We start from the raw sequence: 16,374 nt of genomic DNA on the forward strand, positions 1-16,374 counted from the left end.
CCTATTATGTGCCAGACACTGCCCTAAGCAATGCAGATACAGTGCTGAACAATAAACCTCTGACATCCCAGGGGGAGGAGAAGGCAATAAGCAAATAAATCATTTAAATAATTTGACAGATGGTGTTAAGTGGAGTGAAGAACACAAAGCAGGGTGAAATGAAGGAGAGGATAGGCAGGAAGCTACTTTAGGGTGTGTGGGCAGGAAAGGCACTCAAATATCAAGACAAGTCAGCCATATGAAGACCTGGAGGAAGGGCATCCAAGACAGAAGCCAGTGCAAAGGCCTCAAGTGGGGACAAGCATGGCCTAATCAAGAACCTGGAAGAAGGCCAGTGTGAGTAGAATGAAGTGGTCAAAGACAGAGTGGACAGACAGGAGAATGAGGTAGGGGACTGGTACTGAGACACCAGTAGGGGACTGGTATGTGAACATATCAGTTCACAAGGGCCTGATACAGATTTGGAATTTTACCCATAGAGCAGCAGGAAGCCATTGGAAGATTATATAAGAAAGATACTGATATGCTCTGATTTATATTTTTTTAAAGGTAACTCTGGTCAACTAAATTGTTTAGGATTGACTCAGGATTGTGAGCATTTATCTGTTTTTTCCAATAAATTTTTCATTTTGGAATAATTTTAGATTCCTTAAAAAGTTACAAAAACAGTACAGAGACTTCTTATACTCTTCACCCAGTTTCTCCTATTAATATCCTACCTAACTGTGGTATATCTGGTACAATAAAGACATTAATATGAGTAGCCTGCCATTAACTTAAACAACAAACTTTATTAGAATTTTGCCAGTTTTTCCACCAGTACTCTTTTTCTTTTCCAGGATCCAACCCAGGATAGCATCCTGCAAGTAGACCTTTTAAATAGTCTTTCTATATTTGAGGAACTACCTCAAGCTAGCAAAAGCTAGAATCAGCTTCTCTGGTTTGTCATGAAAAGTCCTGATAAATAAGAGGGATGTAGGGGCTCAGGCAGGCTACTTCTGGAGTCACTGAGGCAAGTCACCTACTCAGCTTCAGTCATGTAGACAAGGGACATAGGAGCCTCTGCAAAAGAATGGAGTGGGAATCAGTTTAGTCAATATAGTCACATCTATCACTTGGCACCTCACAAAATAAAGGTAATCTTAATACCCCCAAATTAGGAAGAACACAGGCTCAGAATAGGCATTATTTTTACACTAAATAAATTTAGTGTTATGAAAAAACTAAAACAACGTCCTAAATTTTCCCATTTTTGTCTGAGAAGAATGACATTTTATTTGGACTTACACCTATCCAGCCCCACAGACTCATCTGGGGACAGCAGCAAAGAAAAAGGAAAAAAAAAAGAAAAAGAAAAAGAAAAAGAAAAAGAAAAAGAAAAAGACCTGTGTGGAAATGCAAACTGGTGCAGCCACTCTGGAAAACAGTATGGCAATTCCTCAAAAAGTTAAAACTAGAACTACCCTAAAATCCAGCAATTACACTACTAGGTATTTACCCAAAGGATACAAAAATACAGGTTTGAAGGGGTGCACCCTGACATTTATAGCACCACTATCTACAATAGCCAAACTATGGAAAGAGGCCAGATGTCCATCGACTGAGGAATGGATAAAAAAGATGTGAAGTACTTCTACATTCCCTTCAACATACCCAACTTAATTTTGGGGAGATAAACAAGATATTTTTTGTTTTGTTTTGTGTTTTTTGTTTTCTCTGCCTCATTTTATTCTACAATGGAAGAATTTAATACCTTCTAAAACGTGACCAGCATGCACCCAGAATCAAGTGGTATATTATGCTGGTTCATTCTGTGAGATCCCTCATTCCCATTCTGCCCTCCTCTTTTATCTTATTTATGTTTTGGTGGTCAATGTTGGGGCCTTCTACAAGTATTTCTGGTTTATATGAATTTGGGACTGAGCATTTCTATCATACAGAACTTAATATACTCAGAAACAAGAGGATCACCCTCTAGAACCCCTCATGTAGACTACATTCTCCCTCTACTACAACTTCATCACCACCACCATCCCCTCCTTTTTATCTTATCCTTCTTTTTCTCTTCTTCTTTGGGATTCTTGGCCTTTTATTTTTTACTACTTTGTTTTAAAATTTGTTTTTCACTTTAGTGGTCCTTTTGTTTTATTTTGTTCTGATCTTTGTTTTCAATTTCTGGTCTCTGACCTTGGAAGAATCATCTAGGGTGAAATTTACTTAGGTTGTGGTTGACATTCTTGACACAGCCCACTCATACAGCCACTCTGCACTGAGCAAAATGACTAGAAAGAAGAACTTACCACAAAAGAAAGAATCAGAAACAGTACTCTCTGCCACAGAGTTACAGAATTTGGATTACAATTGAATGTCAGAAGGCCAATTCAGAAGCACAATTATAAAGCTACTGGTGGTTATGGAAAAAAGCATAAAGGAAGACTTCATGACTGCAGAATTTAGATCAGGTCAAAATTAAAAATCAATTAAATGAGATGCAATCCAAACTGGAGGTACTAATGATGAGGGCTAATGAGGTAGAAGAAAGAGTGAGCAACATAGAAGACAAGTTGATGGCAAGGAAGGAAGCTGAGGAAAAAAGAGAAAAAAACAATTAAAAGACCATGAGGAAAGGTTAAGGGAAATAAATGACAGCCTCAGAAGGAAAATTTTTGTATAATTGAGGTTCCAGAGTGTGCCAAGAGGGCCAGAGGGCCAGAAAGCATATTTGAACAAATCATAGCTGAGAACTTCCCTAATTTGGGGAGGGAAACAGACATTCAGATCCAGGAGATAGAGAGTCCCCCCAACCCACAAATCAATAAAAACCGTTCAACACCTGGACATTTAATAGTAAAATTTGCAAATTCCAAAGATAAAGAGAAAATCCATAAAGCAGCAAGAGACAAGAAATCCCTAAGTTATATAGGGAGAAATATTAGATTAATAACAGACCTCTCCACAGAGAACTGGCAGGCCAGAAAGGGCTGGCAGGATATATTCAGGGTCCTAAATGAGAAGAACATGCAGCCAAGAATACTTTATCCAGCAAGGCTCTCATTCAGAATAGAAGGAGAGATAAAGAGCTTCCAAGATAGGCAGAAACTGAAAGAATGTGTGATCACCAAAGCAGCTCTGCAAGAAATATTAAGGGAGACCCTGTAAAAGAAAGAGAAAGCCCAAAGAAATAATCCACAAAAACAGGGACGGAATAGGTATTACATTGACACTAAATTCATATCTTTCAATAATAACTCTGAACGTGAATGGGCCAAATGATCCCATCAAAAGACCAGGATTTCAGACTGGATAAAAAAGCAAGACCCATCTATTTGCTGTCTACAAGAGATTCATTTTAGACCTAAAGACACCTACAACCTGCAAATGAAAGGTTGGAGAACCATTTACCATTCAAATGGTCCTCAAAAGAAAGCTGGGGTAGCAATCCTCATATCAGATGAATTAAAGTTTATCCCAAAGACTGTAGTAAGAGATGAAGAGGGACACTATATCATACTTAAAGGGTCTCTCCAACAAGAGGACTTAACAATCATGAATATTTATGCCCCTAATGTGGGAGCTGCCAAGTATATCAATTAATAACCAAAGTAGAGACACACTTAGATAATAATACACTAATACTGGGAGATTTCAACACGGCACTTTCTGCAAATGACAGATATTCTAAGCACAACATCTCCAAAGAAACAAGAGCTTTAAATGATACACTGGACCAGATGGATTTCATAGATATATGCAGAACTTTGCATCTGATCCCAACTGACTACACATTCTTCTCAAATGCACATGGAACTTTCTCCAGAATAGACCACATACTGGGTCACAAATCAAGTTTCAACCAATACCAAAAGATTGTGATTGTCCCCTGCATATTTTCAGACCTTATTAAACAGAAAAAAGACTCAAATTAATAAAATCACAAATGAAAAGGGAGAGATCACAACCAATACCAAGGAAATACAAACTATTTTAAAAACAGATTATGAGCAGTTATACACCAATAAATTAGGCAATCTAGAAGAAACGGACGCATTTCTGGAAAACCACAAACTACCAAAACTGGAACAGGAAGAAACAGAAAACCTGAACAGGCCAATAACCAGGGAGTAAATTGAAGCAGTCATCAAAAACCTCCCAAGACACAAAAGTCCAGGGTCAGATGGCTTCCCAGGGGAATGCTATCAAACGTTTAAGGAAGGAACAATACCTATTCTACTAAAGTTGTTCCAAAAGATGGACAGGGATGGAATACTTCCAGACTCATTCTATGAGGCCAGCATCACCTTAACTCCAAAACCAGACAAAGACCCCAATAAAAAGGAGAATTATAGACCAATATCCCTGATAAACACAGATGCAAAAATTCTCAAGATACTAGTCAATCAGATCCAACAGTACATTAAGAGGATAATTCATCATGACCAAGTAGGATTTATCCCCAGCTTGCAAGGCTGGTTCAACACTCGTAAAGCAATCAAAGTGATAGATCATATCAACAAGAGAAAAAACAAGAATCATATGATCCTCTCAATAGATGCAGAGAAAACATTTGACAAAATACAGCATCCATTCCTGATCAAAACTCTTCAGAGTGTAGGGATAGAGGGAACATTCCTCAATCTCTTAAAAGCCATCTACGAAAAGCCCACAGCAAATATCATTCTCAATGGGGAAACACTGGGAGCCTTTCCTCTAAGATCAGGAACACGACAGGGATGTCCACTCTCACCACTGATATTCAACAAAGTACTGGAAGTCCTAGCCTCAGCAATCAGGCAACAAAAAGAAATAAAAGGCATTCAGATTGGCAAAGAAGAAGCCAAACTCTCTCTCTTCGCATATGACATGATACTGTACATAGAAAACCCAAAAGACTCCACCACAAGATTGCTAGAACTCATACAGCAATTTGGTAGCGTGGCAGGATACAAAATCAATGCCCAGAAATCAGTGGCATTTCTATACACTAACAATCAGACTGAAGAAAGAGAAATTAAGGAATCAATCTCCCATTTACAATTGCAGCCAAAAGCATAAGATACCTAGGAATAAACCTAACCAAAGAGGGAAAGGATACAACTGTATCCTATCCTAAAAACTACAGAACACTTCTGAAAGAAATTGAGGAAGACACAAAGAGATGGAAAAATATTCCATGCTCATGGGTTGGAAGAATTAATATCGTGAAAATGTCAACGCTACCTAGGGAAATTCACACATTTAATGCAATCCCTATCAAAATAGCATGGACTTTCTTCAGAGAGTTGGAACAAATCATCTTAAGATTTGTGTGAAATCAGAAAAGACCCCGAATAGCCAGGGGAATATTGAAAAAGAAAACCAGAGCCGGGGCATCACAATGCCAGATTTCAAGTTATACTACAAAGCTGTGATCATCAAGACAGTGTGGTACTGGCACAAAAACAGACACATAGATCAAGGGAACAGAAGAGAGAATCCAGAAGTGGACCCTCAACTCTATGGTCAACTAATATTCGACAAAGCAGGAAAGACTATCCACTGGGAAAAGGACAGTCTCTTCAATAAATGGTGCTGGGAAAATAGGACAGTCACATGCAGAAGAATGAAACTAGACCACTCTCTTGCACCATACACAAAGATAAACTCAAAATGGATGAAAGATCTAAATGTGAGACAAGAATCCATCAAAATCCTAGAGGAGAACACAGGCAACACCCTTTTTGAACTTGGCCACAGCAACTTTTTGCAAGATACATCTATGAAGGCAAGGGAAACAAAAGCAAAAATGAACTATTGGGAATTCATCAAGATAAAAAGCTTCTGCACAGCAAAAGAAACAGTCAACAAAACTCAAAGACAACCTACAGAATGGGAGAAGATATTTGCAAGTGACATATCAGATAAAGGGCTAGTATCCAAGATCTATAAAGAACTTATTAAACTCAACAGCAAGGAAACCAAAAATCCAATCATGAAATGCGCAAAAGACATGAAGAGAAATCTCACAGAGGAAGACATAGACATGGCCAACACGCACATGAGAAAATGCTCTGCATCACCTGCCACCAGGGAAATACAAATCAAAACCACAATGAGATACCACTTCACACCAGTGAGAATGGTGAAAATTAACAAGACAGGAGACAACAAATGTTGGAGAGGATGTGGAGAAAGGGGAACCCTCTTGCACTGTTGGTGGGAATGTGAACTGGTGCAGCCACTCTGGAAAACCTTGTGGAAGTTCCTCAAAGAGTTAAAAATAGATCTGCCCTATGACCCAGCAATTACACTGTTGGGGATTTACCCCAAAGATACAGATGCAGTGAAACGGCTGGACACCCATACCCCAATGTTCATAGCAGCAATGTCCACAATAGCCAAACTATGGAAGGAGCCTCAGTGTCCCTTGAAAGATGAATGGATAAAGAAGATGTGGTCTATGATACAATGGAATATTATTCAGCCATTAGAAACAACAAATACCATTTGCTTCAACATGGATGGAACTGGAAGGTATTATGCTGAGTGAAGTAAGTCAATCGGAGAAGGACAAACATTATATGGTCTCATTCATTTGCAGAATATGAAAAATAGTGAAAGGGAAAAAGGGGAAAGGAGAGAAAATGAATGGGAAATATCAGTGAGGGTGACAAAACATGAGATTTACTCCTAACTCTGGGGAACAAACAAGAGGTGGTGGAAAGGAAGGTGGGCAGGGGGATGGGATGACTGGGTGAGAGGCACTGAGGGGGGCACTTGACAGGATGAGCACTGGGTGTTATGCTGTATGTTGGCAAATCGAACTCCAATTAAAAAATACAAAAAAAATAACAATTCTATATGAGATAACTTACTAAAACATAATATAAAAAATAAAAATGGCTAAAACTGCAAAAAAAAAAAGGATGTGGAGTACACACACACACACATACATACACAATGAATACTACTCAGCCATCAAAAAGAATGAAATCTTGCCATTTGAATCAACGTGGAAGGAGCTAGAGTACATTATGTTAAGTTAAATACGTCAGAGAAAGACAAATACCATATGATTTCACTCATATGTGGAACATAAGAACCAAAACAGATGAACATATGGGCAAAGGAGAAAAAAGAGAGAGAGAGAGGAAATAATCCATAAGGAACTCTTAACGATAGAGAACAAACTGAGGGTTGATGGAGGGAGGTAGGTGGGGATGGGCTAGATGGGTGATGGGGATTAAGGAGGGTGCTTGTTGAGTTGAGCACCGGGTGTTTTATCTAACTGATGAATCACTGAATTCTACTCCTGAAACCAATACTGCACTGTTTGATAGCTGAAATTTAAATAAAAATTTGAAGGATAAAAAAAGTATAGAAAACCAATCCTCTGGATTTGTAAAATTACAACCAGTTAATCAACAAACATTTATGAACACTTTGTATGTTTCAGGCACTATGCTAGTCTCTTGAGACACTTGTTTCCTGGGCTAGTTGAGCCTAGAGCCTAGCCTATGTGGACATAAGATGAGTCTTGGTTTTAGAAGCATGCTATGGACTAAGAAAAACCAAGTAACTAATTGCAGAACCTGTTCAGAGATTTATTACTAACCTGATGCAGATGATGATTAAAGGCAACGAGACACTGATGTGTTGGCTGTAAAATGAGTGCAACAATTGGGAGTGCCTGGCAGGAGATCATATCTGTGATGGGAAGGGAGGCCACTCCCCTTCTCAGGAAAAAAGAAGCCTCCTGTGAGAGGTGAGGTTTACAGCATAATTTAATCAGAGGAAACAAGTTTTGAGGCAACTTAAGTTGTGTTGCTACCTCAACAAGGAGCCATCTTTACTGCTGTATCTCTTCCCAACTCTATCCTGATCATTTCAGGAGGTCTAAGTGGGGATTTGAGGATTAGAAACCCCCCCTGGATAAGAGATCTCAGACCAGAAGATAAAAATCTTGATTGCAGTTAAGAAGATTTAAAAAATAATAACAAATATTATTGAGCTCCTACAATAAGCACAGTTGATCCAGATGAAGAGGGGCTCAGCTGTCTCCTCCCCAACAGCAGCGATAAAGACCAAAAGCAGTAACAACCAAGGCGGGGGGGGGGGGGGGGGGGGTCGGGGACGGGCGGTGTCAGGAGAGGAGTTTTGCTCCCAGCCGTCCATGAGAGAGCGCTGGAGGCAAAGCTAGGCCACTGACAATTGGGCTTCTTGCTTCCTTTCTTAATGCTGTAATCTGAGCAGTAGTACTTTAAATATCGGCTTGGAGGCTTCTTGAATCAGGATCTTCCAATCAGCTTAGTAAGAATGAAAAAACAGTGAGTCCCTCTGCCAGGCTTCTTGAATCAGAATTTCCAGAATCTGCATTTTAGATCAGCTCCCTAAGTGACACTGACCTATCCGTAACTTCGAGAACTTCTGCCCGAAAGGGCCCACTACCAGTCTTTGCATGGGCACCATGAGAGAGGAGTGAAGGGATGATGCAGATGACTGGGAGGAGGTCTTGTAGGCAGTGACAGGTGGATGCAAGAACAGGTCATTTCCCACTGCCATTCCTGTGCTCTGTTCTGTGTCCTAGTCTCTAATGGTCTGTGGCTGTTTTGTAAACCCTACAGTTATTGTTACTGCTTGGCTTGACCCTTCCAAGGTTATTGTCCACCTTGATTCTCCCGGGCCCTTTGAGCTAAAAACTTCAAAAGCCAGGTATTACTTTCACATAGAAGTTTCTGGAACAACCCCAAGCCAGTGTACCCCACTGATTAAGAGAGGCTCTGGAATCTAGACCCTTAGAGAGCTTTGTCTTTGGACATCCCCTTGGGCCTGTTTCCTGCCATGTATAGAGGGTTTACTAGCAGAAACCACCTCATCAGGGTGTTGGGAGCAGCAAATGAGATCATCTGTTCCAACACTCAGAGTGTGCCTGGAACACAGTCCATGTGTGATAAATGTTACTTCAACTCAATCAAAAATACTCCCCCCCCCCCCTGCCATGGGGAAGAGCCCACAGCACACTAGCTGACACAATAGTCACTTTGAAGGGGTGGGGAAAGAAGAAAGATGAGCTTACTCACGAAGAACCAATGATGCTGTGCATGGCGGTGTGAGAGTGAGGGGGTAGAGGAAAGTGGCAGGGGTGGGGGGTAGGGGAGGAGACATGACACTGCTCAGAGCCCCTACTCGTGCTCAGCGGAAATCATGTCTGATGTAAAAGGAAAAGGAGGGAAGTGAGAAATTCACTGTGCGTGCGCCTGTCATCCTGGATGAGCAATAGAGATCATAAGAATTCTCAAGACCAGCCTGCATCATTAGATGAAGAATAAAAAGGCTTATTATTAGGGGAAATTGATGCTTTCTGAAAGCAGAACTTTTAGAACAAAGAATCAGGCTGACATTTTGTGAAGCTGGGGAAGCACATTTCAATCACAATCAGTTACAAGCCTTGGGGTCTTTTGTTTTATTGTTTTCTTGTCCCATTTTCTCCCCCAGGCTCCAGGCTGACCCTGTGGGGTGAGGAGCTTATGAAAAAGCTCTTGCAGGGAAGGGTTTGGGAGGAGGGGAAGATTTCTTGTCCAGGAAATACACACAATCTATATTTTGATGGGGCTTTATTTGAACTGCTTAGAAAATACTTCAGAGGCCACCTTACAGTTTTTGAAGGAGGCAGTTCAGGGGGTGGGGAAGGGCATGGATGTAACTACCAGACCAGGATGTAAACACCGTTCAAATGAAGGTGACTATGTTACCTTGGGGAAGTCACTTAACCCCTTGAACTTCGGTTTCCTTGTCTGTAAAATGGTGTGGAGATTATAACTGACCTTGCAAGGTTGTTGTGAAAAATGAGTCAAAGTGAGCATGAGGCAGTGCTGAGCAAGCCCTCAAAGAAAGGCACTCTCCTCATCGATGTCTCTGTTGTCACCATTCCTAAGAGGTTATGGGAGCAAGAAAGGAACCCAGCAAAAAATTAAGCTGTTCCCTGGCTTAGAATCATAGAAGCCTCCAGGAAACACACAGATCACCTGTTTCAACCCTAATAACAAGGGGAGCTATCACCAGATTTATTTTGTAAATTCTTTGTCTCTCTTGAGAAAGCTATTATTCCCAGGGCTGGAAATCCCTAGAGCTCACATCTCTTTTAAGTTACAGAACAGTATTGTATTAAGACAGACCAGTTCTCCAAAGATTTTGCCTGTTGACCCTACAACATCCCATCACCAGCAACCAATTCCTGAGTCTCCTTTCTTCCCCAGTTGACCCCACAGTACAAATGGCTCAGCCAGGAACGATTGATATTGTTCTTTCTCAGCTGTTTCTGGTTTTTTAGCCCCAAGTATTGCTGTTTCCGTGTTCCAGTTTGTGGATTGCTTTGAAGATATTTTAGAAAGTGATGAGGTGCAAGAATGAGAGTAAATGCGCAGAATACAGTCAAGGACCATAATCCAAAAAAAGAAAACACATCCTCCCACTCACTTACTCACTGAATCATTCTGTGAACCCTCACGGAATCCCCACTGTGCAGAAGGCCCTGTGCTAAGAGCCTAGAAGTTCCCAGCCTGGAAGGTAGACAGCAATAAACAACCCTAGGAGTAGAGAGGGAGGGGGCCCTGTCTCATCCTCAGGTTTGGCCCAGTGATGTCTTCTGGTAAGACACTGGGTTTGTGTCCTGTGAACTGGCCTCAAGAGTACATAGTGAACACTCAGGGATATCCCAAAATACCTCTGCATCCCTCAGCTGGCTCCATGCCTGAACTCCCTCAGTAATCTTCATTTTGGAATAAAAGACCATCCCCTTACTGAATGCCAGTAGCCCTAGAAGACCTCATCATCAGCCAAGCCAAAACCACGTTTCTTAATCCCCTTAACAGAACTTGACAGTTTATAAAACATTTTTACATTTATTATCTATTGGTAGGAAGCAGTTTTGACCCATTTTGCAAATGATTAAATAATTAGCCTGTGGCCTCACATATTTTTTTTTTTTAAGGTGTCAAGTTTTTATTTAAATTCTAGTTAGTTAACATGTAGTGTAGTATTGGTTTCAGTAGAATTCGGTGACTCATCACTTACATATAACCCCCAGTGCCCTCCTTAATACCCATCACCCATCTGGCCCATCCCTGGCCCACCTCTCTCCAACAACCCCTAGTTTGTTCTCTATCATTAAGAGTCCCTTAGGGCTTTTCTCTCTCTCTCTCTCTCTCTCTCTCTTGCTCTCTCATCTCCTGATGTTCACTACTATCTACTACTCACCCACAAGTTCCTATGGGAATTGTCTTGTCATCTCATGAATGCTGTGGCCTCTGTTAAGGCACTGCTGTGCTGCCTAAGATGCTGCCGCATGAGACTGGTAATAGACTCAGGTTCCCTTAGGTTCTCATTGCACCCCTTGCCCCAAACCTGCATTGTCACCTTGGCCTCTGAGCTGCTGAGTATCCCATATCATCAGGTGAAATGAAATCCTTCAGCTCATCCTTCAAGCTCTAACGCCTGCCTTGTGGGGGCTAAGAATCTCTTGGGGTCGGGCAGGGTTGGATTCCTCATAGATCCTTCCACTGTCCCTGTGTCCCCATTTCTTTCCCCAGTCCCCATGCAGGGGAATATAAGCAAATTGAGAAAAGTTGAGAATTTAGGCCCCACAAACCACATGAACATTGCTGGAGAATTCTGTAAAAGTGACAGCTCAGGGAGGGCATGCAGGGGTTGGTGCCAGCCCAGAACTCTCAGAAGTACCCCCCACAGCAACAACAGCTGTCACTCACTGAGTCCTCACATGCTTACCTAATTATCCCTCACAAGCACCCTTTGAAATGAGTAGTGTTACTGCCTTCAATTTAGATAAGAAAATAGTTCAGAAGGTCACTTGATGAGGTCACACACCAAGCTACAAAATGAGGAAATGGACCCCATCTGTCTGAACACAGAACCCAGACTCTGAACCCTAGTGCAACACTCAGCCCCACTCCTGGCTGTTTTTAAAGGTCTGCAGATCCAGGTAGCATTTCTTGCAACTCGAGTGCTCTAAGAAGCAATGACATAGGAGAGTTTAAGTATTGGGTGGGTGGGTGGGTGGGTGGAAGGGAGGAGGAGAAGCTGTTAATTTTAGATCTGTAATTCAGACTGCTCATTAAGTGGCAGAGGTGTCACCATGCCCCTTATCTTTGCCATCCACCTTCTAAAATAAAAGAGTCAAGGCCTATGATTTCCTCAGTGGGAAGATCCTTCCTTCACATACTTAGAAACCCTGGGAATGATGAGACTTTTTATAAAAGACCAAAGGAGACTCTTGCATGTGGAAGTCATCTTCCATTTCCCCCAATTTCCCCCCAAATACGTCCTCAACACTTTGCAGAAAGCAATAGGAGAATATTTCAGAAATTTGCTCTTTGAGCCTTTCATGCCTCAAGGGGACCAGACTGATAAAACTGTCAATGGGATCTGGCCAGTCCCAGCCTCTCATACCTGTTTCCTATGTCTGGGTCACACAGATGCCTTTAGCAGAAATGATTTGTAAATTCTTATCCCCTAAAACACTAAATTCCTCCTCCCCACTACTTCCTCTTAAGATTTTATTTAATTCATTTATTTGGGGGAGGGGCAAAGGGAGAGGGACAAGCAGACTCCACACTGAACAGAGCCAATGCAGGGCTCGATCTCACTACTCTGAGATCATGACCTGAGCCAAAATCAAGAGTTGGATGCTTAACAAACTGAGCCACCAAGGTGCCCCCCTCCTCACTACTTTTATCAGTTCTACATAAATTGAAAATTAGGGAATTATTTCACATTGTCAAAATAAGGACCCTAAAATTGGAATTACAGCCAGCTTGTGGTGTCTATAATATTACCCCTGTCCCAAAAGACAATGGATGACAGTAGCTCACATCCATCTGGTGTTCAATGTGTACCAGGCATTGTTCTCCAAGTGCGGCCTGGGAATTTTGAAATGCAAATTTTCAGGCCCCACCCCAGAATCAGAACCCCTGAGGACGGAGTCCTGCAATCTGTTTTAACAAGCTTTAGATGAATGATTCTGATGCATTCTAAAGTCTGAGAACCCTGCCTTACTTTACTGAGTCCTCACAATGACTAGAGAAGGAACAGGAACATTGAGCATTGCTGTTCCCATTTTATAGAGAAGGAACCTAAGTGTCAAAAGTATTGAGCCACTTGTCCAAAGTGAGTGGTAACACAAGGACTGGAAGGCAGGTCATTCGGCTACCCTAAATATGTTTCCCTACTGGTAAAAAAGAAGCATGACAGAGTCAAAGAGATAAATGGCTAGTCCCTTAGAAACCAATTAAAGGCAGCTTGAGTCCAGGGTTGGGAAAGAAATTAACATTTATGGAACATCAGTTATGTGCCAGTCGCAATACACAAATATCTCATTTAATTCTCACAAAAGCCCATGCCAGGTAAGCATCCTGAAATCAGATCAGGTAGGGTGATCAGCTATGCCAAGCTGTCACAGCTAAGCAAGGTGCAGAGTAGAATCTGAATTTCACTTAGTCTGTCTCTAAAATCCTCCCAGTCTCCCTGGAGCACACGTACTACATTCAGCATATTCACAGGTGTCCTCATGGCCGGAAGACCAGAAAACCAAAGATGAATGCATGTGCAGCAGCAAATGAGATCATCCTGCTCCAGGGGTGAAAAACCACCTTAACAGCAATTGTGTGGCTTTCACAGCGTCATCAGTCACCCTTGTCTGCTCCTCCCCTCCCTTTTTCTGCTCCCAAAAACCACAGACTTTTCCCTTTCCCCTTCTGAGACAGGAAAGTCAAGTTCTCACCAAACTGAACATGTTTCTGCTCTTCCTATTAAAGGAGTATTCACCTACCTTTCTGGGGAAGCAAGGCCCTTAGTGGGTCAGGAATGAGACGCCAAGACGCCAGGAATGAGATGATGCCACTTGGAACCCTAGCGATATTCAGGGAGGATTATCATATTGTTACGGATGCCTTTAACCAGCTCCCCATACACAAGACATACACACCCTCGAAACGGGATTGGAATCTACCAGCAACCTTCTAAGCTGATGGCTTAATTAACTTGCAGAAACATCTCTAAAATCTAAGAGGACAAGAAGGTTTAAAACTTAGAAACTACAATTTCTCAGCCATCATTTCTTAGAATTTTGTTTGTTTGAAGTTCATTTATTTTTAAGTCATCTCTGCACCCAACGTGGGGTTCAAACTCACGACCCAGAGATCAAGAGTCACTGAATTCAGGTAACCGAATCAGCTAGGTGGCCCTAGAGGCTTTCTGTTTTTGTTTTTTTTTTAAAAAAAAAAAAAAAAGGTCATTTTTCCTTTTCACTTAAACACACAGCATTTCCCCCTTGGTTCACAAAATCAAGGAAACATAAAAAATGAAAACTCTAGATGAAAATATTTGTTGACATAAATATACAAAACAGCTCCCAAAACCTCCCTAGCCTAAAACCTGTATATGACTCTCAGCTGCTTTTAGGATGGAGCCCAGGCATCCCAGAATACTTCATCAAACCCTTATGATGAGGTACCTGCCCACACTCCAGTCCTGAAGCCTGACTTGTCCTGACCCCAACTCCGTGCTCAGGCTATAGAGAATGCATTAGTCTGGGGACCCCTGGGTGGCTCAGGGGTTAAGCGCCTCTGCCTCTGGCTCAGGGCATGATCCCGGACTCGCAGGATCGAGCCCCACGTCGGGATCCCTGCATGGAGCCTGCTTCTCCCTCTGCCTGTGTCTGTGCCTCTCTCTCTGCGTCTCTCATGAATAAATAAATAAAATCTTAAAAAAAAAAAAAAAAAAAAAAAAACATTAGTCTGTTCCCAGAAGGTCCCAGGTCCTCTCCTGCCTTCAAGCCCACTCAGCCTGGAATTCCCACCTCCATTTCTTCACCAGGCTACCTCCTCCCGCACCTCCCTCAACACTCAGCCCAGGTGCCGCGTCTTCAGGGAAGTGCTTCCTGGTTTCCAAGGGGTCTCCCACAGCACCTCATCACGCAGCTTTTCACCCTGTTGTGATTGTCTGTTTGCTCAGTATCACATTCAAAGTCTTCAAGGTCGCCAGCCGCAGCAAAGGTTTCCGTGTCCCAACAGCGTCCAGGCACATGGTAAAGACTCCAAACATCTTCGCTGAATGAATGAGTCAATCAATGAATGATGATTCCCCTAGGAATTTCCCCGCAAGCTCCAGATGCACCGGAAGAGATGGGGTTGTCCTCTCCCGACATCTTTAAGATGCTGTTGCCACTGCCAGAGACTCACAGGGTCCAACGTGGTCAGAAGTACCTCAAGGCGACAGAAACCCTAGTCCAAAACATTATTTAGAGGACTCCCTTGTCATTATCTGGATGTATCTGGATGAGCCCAGGGGGTAACCACCAAACTGCAGATTCTTGAGACGGGTGACAAAACCAACGCGAGGCAAACTCCCGGAACTGGTTCTAGTCTGAACTAATCTCCAAACTCACTTTGGCCCAGAACGTCTCAGCACGAGGCCACTGCAAATGCGTTCTCACAGCTCCCCCGCGCGCCGACGCCGCGCCTCCCACACCTGAGCCGAGGCCCCCGCAGCCCGCACGCGGACCCCGACCCGCCGACCCGCCGACCCGCCGACCCGGAAGGGGAATTTCCGGCCCGCCCTCCACCGGAAGGGAGGGTAGCACTTAGCGGAAGACCGCGAGGATGGGGCGAGGACCCCCACCCCCCCGGCCCCGAGGTGCGCGCGACGTGTGCAAGTTTCAGGAGAATTTCCTGAGCCGGATCCCCCTCCACACGAGGGCAGAGCCGTACGTCTGCTACCCAGAGAACATCCGGGAGGAGTTACTGAGGGACATGGTCTTGGCCCCGCTCGCAGGTGTCGGGGGGGGGCCTCGAGCCCCCCCTCAGCTCTTGCCCAACCCCAGCTTGGGCATCTCTGCTACCTGCTCAAACTCGGAACCTACCGAAACCCCCCTGAGGTGGCTGTGGATGCGTGGGAGGAAGGTGAGTGCCACCGTGGGGGGGGGGGGGGGGCGAGGGCCTGGGGCCGGGGCAGTGGTGCCCCTACATTTCTCGGTCTCCCCCTTCATGTCGCTGCTGCAGCTGCTCAGAGTGGAAGTTCGAGGTTCCGCCTTTTACTACCTTCTCCCCGAGCGCCAGGTCTTCCAGTCAATTGCCTTCTGCTCTACCGACCCACGGCCAGTGGGGTCAGAAGCAGGGGATGGGACATGCCCTGGGCAGCTAATAAGCCCTTGACAGGGGCATGACCCGCCACGTGAGACTTGTGCGGCGCTGCCTTCTGGTGGAGGGTGGATCATGTGCTCTAGGCCCAGAGGCTACTGGGCGCTGAGCCAGAAGCTCCTTCCTGGTAGTGGTCACTGGCCAACGGCGAGGTCTCCAGGAACAGGAAAGGAAGCATGTCTGACCA

The 16,374-nt window shown here is 43.5% G+C and overlaps 1 long non-coding RNA gene across 1 annotated transcript; it reads right to left on the bottom strand.

Moving 5' to 3' along the window:
- Positions 1-771: 771 nt before the first annotated feature.
- LOC140633593 (uncharacterized) lies at positions 772-14,761 on the bottom strand. The gene is made up of 2 exons (XR_012031176.1): positions 12,864-14,761; positions 772-1,062 (listed from the first exon to the last, which is right to left on the bottom strand). It is a non-coding gene; the product is annotated as an uncharacterized lncRNA (long non-coding RNA).
- Positions 14,762-16,374: the final 1,613 nt, after the last annotated feature.

This window comes from Canis lupus, chromosome 5, assembly GCF_048164855.1.
Source record: "Canis lupus baileyi chromosome 5, mCanLup2.hap1, whole genome shotgun sequence".
Taxonomy (NCBI): Eukaryota; Metazoa; Chordata; class Mammalia; order Carnivora; family Canidae; genus Canis; species Canis lupus.